Source organism: Loxodonta africana, chromosome 5 (assembly GCF_030014295.1).
Source record: "Loxodonta africana isolate mLoxAfr1 chromosome 5, mLoxAfr1.hap2, whole genome shotgun sequence".
Taxonomy (NCBI): domain Eukaryota; kingdom Metazoa; phylum Chordata; class Mammalia; order Proboscidea; family Elephantidae; genus Loxodonta; species Loxodonta africana.
The window spans coordinates 108,597,207-108,613,174 of NC_087346.1; the positions used below are offsets into that span (position 1 = coordinate 108,597,207).

General features: G+C 38.5%; 1 protein-coding gene across 1 annotated transcript in view; it reads left to right on the plus strand.

The window, feature by feature from the left end:
• CORIN (corin, serine peptidase) overlaps positions 1-15,968 on the plus strand; it is a 321,033-nt gene that overhangs the window by 41,233 nt on the left and 263,832 nt on the right. The gene's annotated exons all lie outside the window — the stretch shown is intronic.

Here is a 15,968-nt window from a genome sequence, read left to right on the forward strand (position 1 = left end):
TTAACTACTGCACCACCAGGGCTCCAGTTAATGGATTAATGAGTTAAAAAACATTTATTGAGTGATTACTAGATAGCAGGCATTGTGAAGGTCCCCGTGGTTAAATTAAAAGATAGTTAAATCAGTCCTTTCTTGGAATCTTTAGAGTTGAGAGGAAGAGATAATTATAACACAAGGAAACATACTGATGATAGAGGTATATACAAGATTCTTTGGGGGCAGTCAAAGAAAGATGCACAGAGAAGTTAACATTTTAACCTCTGAAACTAAGGTAATAGAAATTCAGGTTAGAAGGCAATACCATAGAAGTCACATTTGGCAGAGAAAATAACAGGTCCAAAAAGTATAACGTCATGAAAGATGGAGACGGATTTCGGAAACTGGGTGAAAGTTTGGTAGTGGTGAAAAATGCAGCTGTTGTTGTTGTAAGGTGCAGTTGAGTCGGTTCCGACTCACAGCGACTCTATGCACAATAGAATGAAACACTGCCCAGTCCTGAGCCATCCTTAAAATCGTTGTTATGCTTGAGCTCATTGTTGCAGCCACTGTGTCAATGTACCTCGTTGAGGGTCTTCCTCTTTTCCACTGACCCTGTACTCTGCCAAGCATGATGTCAGGACTGATCCCTCCTGACAACTTGTCCAAAGTGTGTAAGACTCAGTCTCGCCATCCTTCCTTCTAAGGAGCATTCTGGTTGCACTTCGTCCAAGGCAGATCTGTTCATTCTTTTGGCAGTCCATAGTGTATTCAACATTTTTTGCCAACACCACAATTCAAAGGCATCAATTCTTCTTTGGTCTTCCTTATTCATTGTCCAGCTTTCACATGCATATGATGCGATTGAAAATACCATGGCTTGGGTCAGGTGCACCTTAGTCTTCAAGGTGATATCTTTGCTTTTCAACACTTTAAAGAGGTCCTTTGCAGCAGATTTACCCAACGCAATGCATCCTTTGATTTCTTGACTGCAGCTTCCATGGCTGTTGATTGTGGATCCAAGTAAAATGAAATCCTTGACAACTTCAATCTTTTCTCCGTTTATCATGATGTTGCTTATTGGTCCAATTGTGAGGGTTTTTGTTTTCTTTATGTTGAGGTGCGATCCATACTGAAGGCTGTGGTCTTTGATCCTCATTCGTAAGTGCTTCATGTCCTCTTTACTTTCATCAGGCAAGGTTGTGTCATCTGCATAACTCAGGTTGTTAATGAGTCTTCCTCCAATCCTGATGCCTTGTTGTTCTTCGTATAGTGCAGCTAGATTGATAAATAAACTTCAAATGACACAGGGCCTTGCTCACCACACTAAACAGTTTGGGCTTCAGCATCGCAGCTGTTCACTTTCAAACTCTATTCCATGGAACTCAAGATTCTGGAGACTCAAGGATAGCACAAATGTTTGCTTTGATTTTTATTTTACAAAACAGATCTTAAACTCACACTCCAACTTTGTATTAGATACCGAATTTTAACAAAGTGGAGATCAGCAACCAAGTAATTTGTGCTGAAAGGTTAATCCATTTGTATATGAATCTTGCTATCTCCCTTTAAATGAACAATATCCTAAGTTTGAAAGGTGAGTGGAAAAATATTGTCATATGTAGCTACCTATCGATAGGAATCGGGATCTTTTTGAACCTGTGCAATCAAATAAAATAAAGAAATAAATAGCAAAGTGATGCTGATCTAATTGTATTACTAATGATTTTGAGTTTTTTAATTTCAGCAAAGGTACCTGTTATTTTCTCATTGATTGATTTACTGAGTTATACATTGAGAACTTATAAAATAAATTAATCCCAAGAAAATATAACATATCTATAAAAAATTTTTTAAATCTATTTATAGATATTAATATCTTACATAATATTTATTTGAAAGTACTATTTAACTGAAATCACTGCTGTGAATGGTGGGTTACCATTGGAGGATTTAACTAAGCTGGGAGAAATCTGATCATACTTGCATTAGGAAAAGATAATAGGTCTGAATGCATTGTAGAGGACTGAAGGCAGAAATGAAGACAGGGACATCAGTTTGAGGTTTTGGCCATGGTTCAAGTAAAACATGATAAGAGCTTGAATTAAGGCATTTGCTGAATTCAAATCAACAGGAATCATGACCAATTGGATTTTGGAGTGAAGGAGAGGGGGTGGAGGTTGGCTCATGGATTTCTGGCTTAGGTAACTGGGTTGATTTTGGTGCTATCTGCTAATGTAGGGAGTAAAGGTGGAGGGAGTATCTGGGTGGTACAAACAGTTAATGCACTTGGCTGCTAGCCCCAAAGTTGGAAGTTTGAGTTTTTCCAAGGGTGCCTTGGAAAAAAGACCTGGAGATTCTAGTTCTGAAAAATGAGCCATTGAAAACCCTATGGAGCACAGTTCTGCTCTGACACACATTGGGTCACCAAGAGTTGGAATCAACTTGATGGCAACTGGTTAATGTGGAGGTGTGTGGTGTAGGTAGTCGGAGGGCAGATGGTAAGTTTGGTGTGGACATGTTAAGTTAGAGTTACTTGTAGGAAAACCAAATATAATAGAAACATATTTTACCTGCATAAATCTTGTACAAATTCAATAGTGCAGCCTGGGCAAAGAATTGGAGGAATATAAGACCTTCAACATGTTGCCTTCCTAAGAGAATGTCAAGGGAGATTTTGACTGTATGCAATTTTTACTTATGTGCTGCTTTTAGAGCCAAACTCCCACCCCACTATTACAGGTGTGAAATTAGAAGGATCCAGAAAGGGTGTCCTGGGTTATGGTCATGAACCTGGAGTCTCAGTGGTAGTTAAAGAAGCAAGAATCAATAAGCTATGTAGAGAATGTGTTCATTAAAAGTTGAGGATAAAGTCCAGGAGGATAAAGAGTAGATGGAAGAAGAGATCAAGAGAGACACAGGAAGAACAGTCAGAGAGGGAGGAAAGGAAGCCAGAAGTGGTGGGTTTTACAGAAGCCAAGAGAGGAAAGGCAGGTCAGAGGTCAGGGAGAGACCAAGCAAGAGGAGGACAGAGAAGGTGCCTGAGCCCAGGAAGCCTGAGGGTTTTCTATTGGAGTTTTAGTCCCTCTGCCCACTGTGACACCGACTGTGTCAGATGATCGTTAGCTGTCATTGAGTCGTTCCTTGATTCATGATGACCCCATGTACAATGGAAAAAAATGCTACCTGGTCCTGTGCCATCCCCATGATTAGTTGTGGATTGGACTATTCTGATGCATAGAGTTTTCACTGGCTGATTTTAGAAAGTAGACCGCCAGGCCTTTTTCCCTAGCCCTTCTTAGTCTGGAAGTTCTGCTGAAACATGTTTGGCATCATAGCAACATACAAGCCTTCACAGACAGTTGGGTGGTGGCTGTACACGAGGTGTGTTGGCCGGGAATTGAACCCAGGTCTCTTGGGAAGAACTTGAGAATTCTACTACTGAACCATCCACCAATGCTTCCTCTGAAACTTGCCTCTGCTAGTCATTTCTTCCAGAAGTTGAATCCTGTTCAGAGCCTGCCTGCTTTTTTGCCCTCTTCAGTGCCTTCTAGTAATTGTTTTTTGTGTGTTTTGTCCAGCGTTTATAGTTGTTACCTGTCTGGTAGGAGCTTACTCAGCTATGCCACTAAGTGTCATTTTTAAAAGTTTAATTTTCATGATACCATGCTCCACAGCTCACACCCACTGAAAAAGTATTTCTTTTCATTCTCAGAGTCTAATGTTAATATAAGTTAAAAACTTGGTATTTACAGGCTTCTGAGCATAGGAGGGATGTTATTAAAACAGTGCTTTAAAAGGGTTGATTTTATTGCTTACGTACGGGAATAGGTTTTAGAATGAGGAAGACCAGAGAAGAATTGATGCCTTTGAATTATGGTATTGGCAAAGAATATTGAATATACCACGGACCGCCAGAAAAATGAACAAGTCTGTCTTGGAAGAAGTACAGACAGAGTGCTCCTTAGAAGCAAGGATAGAAAGACTTTGTCTCATGTATTTTGGACATGTTAGTAGGAGGGACCAGTCCCTGGACAAAGACATCATGCTTGGTAAAGTAGAGGGTCAGTGAAAAAGAGGAAGACCCTCAATGAGATGGATTGGCACAGTGGCTGCGACAATGGGCTCGAGCATAGCAACGAGTGTGAGGATAGTGCAGGATTGTGCGGTGTTTCATTCTGGCGTACACAGGTTTGCTATGAGATGGAGCAGGCTCGTTGGCACCTAACAACATACAACGCCTGGGAGCAGGCAGGCTACCAATTTGTAATCAATTGTAAGTACTCTTTTGCCTTGTATGTAAGCAATCTTTAGAAAGTGAGGTTTCCCCACACGTCTTCTTCAAAAGTATTTTTTGGTAGGTTCTGCACCAGGTGGTTTGATGTAGACATATTGAAGTAATACCAGTCCAAATACACAATTCCTTTTTTTTTTTTTAATAACTGAAATGTTTGTTGTTGTAATGAGCAATAAAACCATTTGACATCTTTGTTTAAAGCCTCATTAAAATTTGCTTACTTTTAAGAATGTTTTGTTTGGTTTGAGTTTATAACTCCATGCTCTTTCAAAGTTTTATATTTAGTCCTGGGTCCGGGAGGATTACCAAGGGATGCTGGATACCAACTGTGCATAAATAACAGGAGCTCTAGCTTCAAAAGGCAAAGAGCTAATGGTGAGAGGATTATCGATTAGGAAAAGATAATACAAGCCTTATGCTAACAAACACAGATGTACTATGTGTCTCTAATTTTGTCTGTTTTGGCTTCTGTCATGCATGAAGTCAAGATGGTAAAAATATTTCTGAAGATAGGAGAGCTGGATTTCTTGAATACTATTTTAGCAGCAGGCTATAGAAGAAAAAGAAGAAAGCGGTAGCAAATTGTTTTCCCCTCCCTCAAACTGAAGCTGTTTAGTTTTGTTTTGTATTTCTAAACTGGGCAGATGTTTTGAGCTTTCCACATGGCCCCAAAGATTTGGACTCTGAAAGAAGGATTTAGGTTTTTGAAAAAAATTGAAAAGATGACTCAAAAGTGAGAAAGGTACAACATTGTACTTAGCTGTTATTTCTTTAAAAAACTAAAACAAACCCACTGCCATCGACCCTACAGGATAGAGGAGAACTGCCCCATAGGGTTTTCAAGACTGTAATCTTTACAGTAGCAGGTTGCTGCATGTCTGTCCCACGGAGCAGCTGGTAGGTTCAAACCACCGACCTTTCAGTTAGCAGCCTAGTGCCTATGAGGGGCCATATGACATAGAAGAGAGAAGCTGTAACTTGACATAAAAGGGCTGACTTTAGGGTCACACTGTTCCATTTCTGAGATGTGTGACTTTAGGTAAGATACTTTACCTCATCTATGAGATGGGGTACACAGAATTGTCGTGGAAGTCAAATGACATAGTATTTGTGAAGTCAAATGAAATAATATTTGTGAAAGTGTTTTTTATCAATGATGAAATTCATTATGAAAGTAAAGAGTTGAATCTTATTTGCTTAGGAATATCATTATTAATGTCAGATTATTATTTTAAATAATAAGAAATAGTTCTATTATACCCAAATAATGATTAACCAAAACTGTGTTTATCTCGTTTTAACTCTATCCGTAAGCACTAAAACCTTTGTGTTATGATCCATTGGCTTGTTTTCGTTGCTAGCTGCCATTGAGCCAGCCCCCAACTCATGGTGGCTTGATGTACTAAAGAACTAAGTGCTGTCTAATCCTGCACCATCCCCATGATCAGGTGCAGTAGGACCATAGTAATCCAGAGGGTTTTCATCGACTGGTTTTTGGAAGTAGATCGTTAGGTCTTTCTTCCTAGTCCATTTTAGTCTGGGTTCAATTCTGGCCAACGCACCTCAAGCGCAGCCACCCCTCATCTGTCTCTGGAGGCTTGCATGCTGCTATAATGTTGAACAGGCTAAGACAGGCTATGAAGAAAAGCCTGGCGATCTGCTTCCCAAAAATCAGTCCTCTGTGAGCTAGCCATATCTAATTGCTTGCTTCTAGGATTTTCCATGTTTTTTTCCCTTTGCTCCGTTTAGAAAATTCTCCACTCCCTTTTACTACACCCCTCCCTTCTTCACAAATGCTTTGCTTAAATGTAGAAAATCCCTAATCATTTTTTAAAATTTACATCTGGGATCACTCTGCTCTAAGAAACATTACCTGACTTTTTCAAATGGAATAACAGCCACTTTTGCCACCAGATTGTCATATGCGTATCATTCTCAAAGCACTTGTAGCATCGTTTGTATTTTTTAGATTATACGCCTGTCTCTCCCAGCTAATCTATAAACATCTTGATGGTAAGAACCCCATACTAAATAATTTCTCTTGTGTTACTCGGCAGAGAGTAAATACAACATTCCTGGCATATATAAAACACAAAGAAACGTGTTGCCCCATGCCTAGAGAGATGAATATAAGGGATTAATTTAAAACTAATATTATAGGAAGATATATTCTGCAAGCATATAAGAGCTGATTTTTTAAAACCTGTATACATTGTCCAGCATGAGAAGTGTGTGTGTGTGTGTGTGTGTGTGTGTGTGTGTGTGTCAGACGTCCCAACTCAATTACTTGGCGAGCTAATTATCTCTGTTGCACTTCATTTTCTTCCTCTCTAAAACTCTGTAAAAAGGAGTTAATTATAGCACCTATCTGGTAGGATTGTTGGAAGATTAACTCCGTTAATGCCTGTAGTGAGGGCACTTAGCATGGTGCCTGTATTAGTTTCCTATTGCTATTGTAACAAATTACCCCAAACTTTGTGGCTTATTCTTGTTGTTAGTTGCAATGGCGTCTGCTCTGACTCATGGTGACCTTATATATAGTAGAATGAAACATTGCCTAGTTCTATGCCATTTTCATGATTGTTGGTATGTTTGAGCCCATTGTTGCTATTATGTCAACCCATCTCATTGGTGGCTTAAAACGACACACATTTCTTATCTTTTTCAAAAAAAAAATTTTATTTATTTTTTTGGTGAAAGTTTACACAGGAAATTAGGTTCTCGTTTAACAATTTCTATGCATATCGTTCAGTGACATTGGTTACATTCTTCACAATACATCAGCATTCTTGTTTTTTCCATTTTGGTTGTTCTGTTTCTATTAATCTAGTTTCCCTGTACCCCCTTGCCTTCTCATCTTTGGTTCAGGGTAAATGTTAACCATTTGGTTTCATCTAGACACATTTTGAGGAGCTCAGTAGTCAAGTGATATTATTTATTTTATGGGCCAATCTGTCATTTGGCTGAAACCTCCTGGAGTGGTTTGTGTTCCAAATTATAGTATTTCAGGTCAGTAGTCTTGGGGTTTCATCTAGTCTCTACTGATTCAGTGAGTCTGGTCTTTTCTTTTTAGGAATTTGAGTTTTGTTCTACATTTTTCTTCCATTCTCTCCACGAGCATTTATTGAGTCCCTGGTCAGAATGGTCAGTAGAGGTAGCCATACACCATCTAGTTCTTCTGGTCTCAAGGTAGATGATGTCGTTCGTGTAGATTATTGGTTCTGTAGACTAGTTTCTTCATTGAGTCTTTGGTTTCTTTAGCTCTAGATGATTAGAAACCAATAGTTGTGTCTTAGATGGCCACTCACAAGCTTTTAAGACCTCAGATACTACTCACAAAACTAGGGTGTAGAATATTGTCTTTACGGACTATATTATGCAAATTGACTGAGTTGCCCCATGAGACTATGGTCCTAAGCCCTCAAACGCAGAAGACCAATTCCATGAGGTGTTTGATTGTGTCTAGGAAGTATCCATAGCTATGCCCCCTATATGCTTTATTTTATACTTGAAAATATGTGCAGCACACATAAACATGTAGATACATATACCTACAGTTATTCATATATGTCTTCCTGTACGTATTTATGCATACTTATGTATCTATGTAACCAAACACATATTTGTTTAGTTGTTATTGCTGTTGTTACAAAACTATATATCCTCCAATCAATTTTCTTGTTACAAATTTCCACATGATTGTTTATTGACATTAGTTACATTTATCACAATTTGTCAGCATTCTCTTTAGCTGTGCCTATTCCTTTCCACTTGTGTTTAAACACTCATCTTTACTATGATTGTGTTGTGCTCACTACTTCCACACTTGGAGTCACAATTCTCATCATCAAAAATAACAGGTCTCTAAATTCTAAAGCATATTTACCCATCCCCCCTTTCTCCCTGGTAACCACCAACGAATATCAGTCTCTCTATATTAAATTGTTCTTGTCTTCTTATAAAAGAGGGACCATACAATATTTGTTCATATATGCTTGAATCATTTCACTTAGCACTATGCCCTTCAGATCCATCCATATTATTTATTTCACAGACTCATTATTGCTCTTTATGGTTGCATAGTATTCCACTGTGTGTATGTACTACAATTTGCTTAACCGTTTATTGGCAGTTCAGTTGTTTCCATTTTTTGCTATTGTGAATAGAACTGTGATGAACATGGGAGTGCACATATCTGGATGTGTCACTAGTTTTAGGTCTCTAGGGTATATTCCTAGGAATGAGGTTGCTGGATCATAAGGGAGCCCTATTTCTAGTTCTTCTGAGGAAGCCCCAAGTCATTTTCCATAGTGGTTGTACCATTTTACAATCCAGTCAGCAAAGAATAAGGGTTCTAATCTCCCCAACATCCTTGCCAGTTTTTTGTTTTCTGTTTTTTTTTTAATCAGTGCCGTTTTGAGTGAGATTGTATCTCATTGAGTTTTGATTTGCATCTCTCTAATGGCTAATGAGGAGCCCTGGTATCACAGTGGTTAAGAGCTCTGCTGCTAACCTAAAGGTTGGCAGTTCCAATCCATCAGCCGCTCCTGGGAAACCCTATGGGGCAGTTTTTATCTGTCCTGTAGGGTTGCTATGAGTCAGAATCGACTTGGCTGCATTCGTTTTGGGTGTGTATGTTTAATGGCTAATGACTGTGAGCATCTTTTCATGTGTTTGTTGGCTGCTTGGATGCCTTCTTTGGTGAAGGTTCTGTTCATGCTCTTTGCCCATTTTATAATTGTGTTGTTTGTCTTTTTGTTGTTGAGTTGTTGAAGTTTTCTATAGTTTTTGGAGATTAGACCCTTATCTGATATGCCTTTTCTGAAATTTTTTTCCTAGTCTGTAGGTTCCCTTTATACTCATTGATAAAGTCTTTTGATGAGCAGAAGTTAATAATTTTTATGAGATCCCGTTTATCTATTTTGTCTTCTTCTATTTGTGCATCTGTTGTCATGCTTGTTACCCTTTTTTACAGAAGATTAGGTCCCATAGTTTTCTTCCAGAAATTTCATGGTTTTAGGTTTGATGTTTAGGTCTTTGATACGTTTTGAGTTAGTTTTTGTGTTTGGTGTGAGATATGGGTCCTGTTTCAATTTTCTGTAGGTGGATATCCAGTTTTGCCAGCACCATTTATTAAAGACACTGTCTCTGCCCCACTAGATGGACTTAGACCCCTTGTCAAAAATCAGTTGTCCGTAGATTGTGGGGTTTAGTTTCAAGTTCTTAATTCTATTCCACTAGTCTGTGTCTATTCTTGAACCAGCACAAGGCTGTTTTGATTACAGTGGCTGTATAGTATGTTTTGATATCAGGGAGTGTGAGGCCGCCTGTTTTATTCTTTTTCTTCAATACTGCTTTGGCTAGTCTGGATTTTTTTTCACTCCATATGAAGTTGGTCATTAGTTTTTCTATTTCAGTAAAGAATGTTGTTGGGATTTATGTCAGGATTCCATTGAATCTGTAGATTGCATTAGAAAGTATTGACATTTTCACTATATTAAGCCTTCCTATCCATGAACACATGTTAAACAATGCAGAAAGTATAAAAGAAGATGGAAGTAATACACAGAGTCACTACACCAAAAAGAATTGGTCGATATTCAACCGTTACAGGAGGTAGCATATAATCAGGAACCAATGGTACTAAAGGAAGAAGTCTAAGATGCACTGAAGGCATTGGCGAAAAACAAGGCTCCAGGAATTGACAGAATACCAGTTGAGATGTTTCAACAAACGGATACAGTGCTGGAAGTGCTCACTCATCTATGTCAAGAAATTTGGAAGACAACTACTTGATCAGCCGGGCGGAAGTGATCCATATTTATGCCTACCCAAGAAAGGTGATACAACCGAATATGGAAATTACGGAACAATATCATTAATATCACATGCAAGTAAAATTTTGCTGAAGATCGTTCAAAAACAGATGCAGCAGTACATCAACAGGGAACTGCCAGAAATTCAAGCTGGATTTAGAAGAGAACGTGGAATGAGGGATATCCTTGCTGACGTCAGATGCATCCCGGCTGAAAGCAGGTAATACCAGAAAGATGCTTACCTGTGTTTTATTGACTATGCAAAAGCATTTGACTGTGTGGATCATAACAAATTATGGATAACATTGCAAAGAATGGGAATTCCAGAACACTTAATTGTGCTCATGAGGAACCTGTACATAGATCAAAGGCAGTCATTCAAAAAAAAAAAAAAAAAAACAATGGGATACTGTGTGATTTAAAGTCAGGAAAGGCATGTGTCAGGATTATATCATTTCACCATACCTATTCAATCTGTATGCTGAGCAAATAATCTGGGAAGCTGGGCTATATGAAGAAGAATGAGACGTCAGGATTGGAGGAAGACTCATTATCAACCTGTGTTATGCAGATGACACAAGCTTGCTTGCTGAAAGTGAAAACGATTTGAAGCACTTATGATGAAGATCAAAGACCACAGCCTTCAATATGGATTACACCTCAATATAAAGAAAACAAAAATCCTCACAACTGGACCATTAAGCAACATCATGATAATCGGAGAAAAGATTGAGGTTGTCAAGGATTTCATTTTACTTGGATCCACAATCAACAGCCATGGAAGCAGCAATCAGGAAATCAAAGGATGCATTGCGTTGAGCAAATCTGCTGCAAAAGACCACGTTAAAACATTAAAAAGCAAAGATGTCATCTTGAAGACTAAAGTGCACTGATTCAAGCCATGGTGTTTTCAATTGCCTTATAGGCATTCGAAAACTGGACAATGAGTAAGGAAGACTAATTGAGCACCGATGCTTTGGCATTGTGGTGTTGGTGAAGAATATCGAGTATACCATGGACTGGCAAAATAATGAACAAATCTGTTTTGGAAGAAGTACAACCAGAATGCTCTTTAGAAGCAAGAATGGTAAGACTACTTCTCACTGACTTTGAACATATTATCAGGAGGGTTCAGTCCGTGGAGAAGGACATCATACTTGGTAAAATAGTGGGTCAATGAAAAATAGGAAGACCCTCAATGAGTTGGATGGATACAGTGGCTGCAACAATGGGATCCAGCATAACAATAATTGTGAGGATGGCACAGGACCTGGCAGCGTTTAGTTCTGTTGTACATATGGGTTGCTACGAGCTGAAACCAACTTAACAGCACCTAACAACAACAACAACAACATCCATGAGGACGGGATGTCTTTCTATTTTTGTAGGTCTTTATAGTCTCTTTCAGCAGTGTTTTGTAATTCTCATTGTGTAAGTTTTTTATGTCTCTGGTTAGGTTAATCCCTAGATATTTTACTTTATTTGGGAGCTATCGTAAATGGTGTTATTTTCTTGATTTCTTTTTCAGAGTAGTCTTTGTTAGCGTAGAGTAACCCAACTGGTTTTCGTGTGTTGATCTTGTATCCTGCAATGTTGCTAAATTCTTCTATTTGTTCCATGTCATCTGCAAATAGTGATAAACAAATTCATTATTTTTTAACAGTTCTGGAAATCGGTAGTCCAAAATGAGTCTTGCTGGGCTAAAATCAAGGTGCCAGCTAGACTGTGCTCCTTCTGGAGTCTCTGTGGGAGAATCTGTTTCCTTGCCTTTGCCAGTTTCAGGAAGCTCCTCTAGAAACTGGCAAAGGCAAGGAAACAGTTTCTAGAGGCTCCTCCCCCATGTGTCTGTCAGTTTGTTGTACTGTGGGGGCTTGTGTGTTGCTGCGATGCTGGAAGCTCTGCCACCGGTATTCAGATACCAGCAGGGTCACCCATGGAGGACAAGTTTCAGCTGAGCTTCCAGACTAAGACAGACTAGGAAGAAGGACCCGGCAGTCTACTTCTGAAAAGCATTAGCCAGTGGAAACCTTATGAATAGCAGCAGAACGTTCTCTGATAGAGTGCTGGAAGATGAGTCCCCCAGGTTGGAAGGGACTCAAAAGATGACTGGAGAAGAGCTGCCTCCTCAAAGTAGAGTCGACCTTAATAACGTGGATGGAGTAAGCTTTCGGAACCTTCATTTGCTGATGTGGCATGGCCTAAAATGAGAAGAAACAGCTGCAAACATCCATTAATAATCAGAACCTGGAATTTACGAAGTATGAATCTAGGAAAATTGGAAATCAACAAAAATGAAATGGAACACATAAACATCGATATCCTAGGCTTTAGTGAGCTGAAATGGACTGGCATTGGCCATTTTGAATTGGACAATCATATAGTCTACTATGCTGGGAATGACAGCTTGAAGAGGAATGGTGTTGCATTCACCATCAAAAAGAACGTTTCAAGATCTATCCTGAAGTACAACGCTGTCAGTGATAGGATAATATCCATATGCCTATAAGGAAGACTAGTTAATACGACTATTATTCAAATTAACGCACAAACCACTAAGGCCAAAGATGAAGAAATAGAATATTTTTATCAGCTGCTACAGTCTGAAATTGATCGAACGTGCAACCAAGATGCATTGATAATTACTGGTGATTGGAATGCAAAAGTTGGAAACAAAGAAGAGGGATCAGTAGTTGGAAAATATGGCCTTGGTGATAGAAACAATGCTGGAGATCGAATGATAGAATTTTGCAAGACCAGCAACTTCTTCATTGCAAATACCTTCTTTCACCAACATAAACGGCAACTATACACATGGACCTCGCCAGATGGAACACACAGAAATCAAACTGACTATGTCTGTGGAAAGAGACAAGGGAAAAGCTCAATATCATCAGTCAGAACAAGGCCAGGGGCTGACTGTGGAACAGTCCATCAATAGCTCATATGCAAGTTCAAGCTGAAACTGAAGAAAATCAGAGCAAGTCCATGAGAGCCAAAATATGACCTTGAGTATATCCCACCTGAATTTAGAGGCCATCTCAAGAATAGATTTGACACGTTGAACACTAGTGACCGCAGACCACACGAGTTGTGGAATGACATCAAGGACATCATCCATGAAGAAAGCAAGAGGTCATTGAAAAGACAGGAAGAAAGAAAAGACCAAGATGGATGTCAGAGGAGACTCTGAAACTTGCTCTTGAGCGTCTAGCAGCAAAAGCAAAGGGAAGAATTGATGATGTAAAAGAATTGAACAGAAGATTTCAAAGGGCCTCTCGAGGAGACAAAATAAAGTAGTATAATGACATGTGCAAAGAGCTGGAGATGGAAAACCAAAAGAGAAGAACATGCTCAGCATTTCTCAAGCTGAAAGAACTGAAGAAAAAATTAAAGCCTCGAGTTGCAATAGTGAAGGATTCCTTGGGGAAAATATTAAATGACTCAGGAAGCATCAAAAGAAGATGGAAGCAATACACAGAGTCAGTATACCAAAAAGAATTAGTTGATAATCAACCATTTCAAGAGGTGGCACATGATCAGGAATTGATGGTACTGAAGGAAGAAGTCCAAGCTGCTGTGAAGGCATTGGTGAAAAACAAGGTTCCAGGAATTGATGGAATATCAATTGAGATGTTTCAGCAACCAGATGCAGCGCTGGAGGTGCTCACTTGTCTATGCCAAGAAATATGGAAGACAGCTTCCTGGCCAACGGACTGGAAGAGATCCATATTTATGCCTATTCCCAAGAAAGGTGATCCAACCAAATGTGGAAATTATAGAAAAATATCATTAATATCACACGCAAGCAACATTTTGCTGAAGATCATTCAAAAATAGCTACAGCAGTATATCAACAGAGAACTGCCAGAAATTCTCTCTGAGCTATACAACCTTGGTAGAATGTGGCCTTCTATCAGTCACTTAGCAGTTCTCTCACTCCAAATAGGGTTAAATGATTCACTTTTGGAAATTTCCTTAGCCATTATGTGATGCTGGGATGTACTTTTAGTAAAAAAAAAAAAAACTGATATTTATTTAAATACTTTAGTAGCCCTAAGGAAGCAATTTATCATCATTACTCTCCTTGTGCAGTGATGACAGTTGAGACTTACTATGTGCCAGGAGCTATATATGTGTGTGTGTGTTCTTATATGTATATTAAAAAAAATTTTTTTTTTTTAACTAGTTTAATTCTAATAGCCATCCCTACGAGGTAAGTGCTTTTATTTTCCTTACTCATGGCAATTGGGAGTTTGCTCAAAATTTCAGGGCTCGCAAGTAGAAGATATGGGATTTAGAGCCAGGTGGTCAGAATTTTATGGCTAGTAAGTGGTTGGCACGGGATTTCAACCCAGGTGGTCAGGGTTTCAGGGCTTGTACGTGGTAAGATGGGATTTAAAGCCAGGTGGTCTGGCTCTAGAACCTGTGCTTTTAATCATGACACTGTAAAAACAGGAGTGTGGAAAAGAATGGAGTGTCACTGGGAGAATAAGCACTCTACTTGGGGCTATTTATATACTCTCAGCCTTTTCATAGCTCATAGTGTTTAGTCTTCCTGAGTTCTAATTTTTGTGCTTTCTAAAAAATGTATAACAGATGACCAACTGTGAGTTGGTCATCTTCCAGGAATGCTTGGAAATAAATTGCCCAGCAAGTCCAGGCTTTTACAGACAGGTCCTTTAGGTTGTGTTCTTGCTCTCTCTTTCTTCCCTCCCTCTCTCTTTAACATATACTTTAGGAACATCAGGTGCAGCAACTATCATATATTATGTTTTTCTCGATTCTTCCAAATTGCTTTGCTGCATAGAGTAAGAGCAAAGAAGCTGTCTTTTTTTCAGAAAGTTGTTATCCAAGTCAGCGTCTGAAACCTAAGCAAGTCAATGTTTCAAAGAACTTCTTAGTGTAAAGAGATGTTATCAACAGTTTCAGCCCTGCAATTAGGTGAAAAAAGTAAAGATTATTAATAATGCTAATTATTACAAAAATATGAAGAAAACTGTTGTGAAATATTTCGTAGAAAGGACCTCTCTTAAGTGAATTACGTGGGCATAACCACTAGGAATTGGCAATTGCTGAAAGTATGTTGTCGGAGCTGAACGCCGACTCATAAGGTTTAAACCCAGACCCAGAGACTCGTCGGTTTAGCCATAAGTAAATTAACCTTATGGGCCTTATGCATCCATTACAGCCACATTAGTGGAAATAACATGGTATGTGAAAAACCTCTTAATGCCAAAATGAGTGAAGAAGAGAGTAACTAAAAAACCTGAATAAAAGTAAAATCACACCTAATTGATTAGTACATTTGTCCTTATGAATCAAATATATTTCATATAGCAATCAAGCCTGTCACATGTATTTATTTTGATCCCAAATAAATTCTAAATCATTGTAAAAATCCAAAACAATTAAATGAAATCCTTTATTTCATCTTTCTGCATTTGCTATTTACTCATAGTCTCACAGAGTTTGGAGAGTATGTTACCTGTATCACGTGGTCAAGATTTAGCTTTTACTTGCCAATGTTTTATTTAGAAATTTTTGGCAGATGAAACTGTTGAATTTAGTTAGCTAGAAAACAGCTGCTTTTCTATTTTGATTTGTAGTTAATGTTTTCTAAGTGTCAAGCACATGTAGAGAAATTTTTTCTGTAGACTGATATTAAACATTTTATTTATATTTCTTTTATTTTTAACGGTCCATGGGACTGTTTAGAAAATCGAGAGCCAATTTGAGAACTCACTGTAAATGTTTTTAGAAAAAAAAAATAATAACTCCTTTGGGTATTTTTATAGATGGCTCAATATCACATTCATCTATTTTTGTGGTATGCCCAACTACGGTGCTATATCCTGGAAACATAGTCTGCTGTCTGTTTT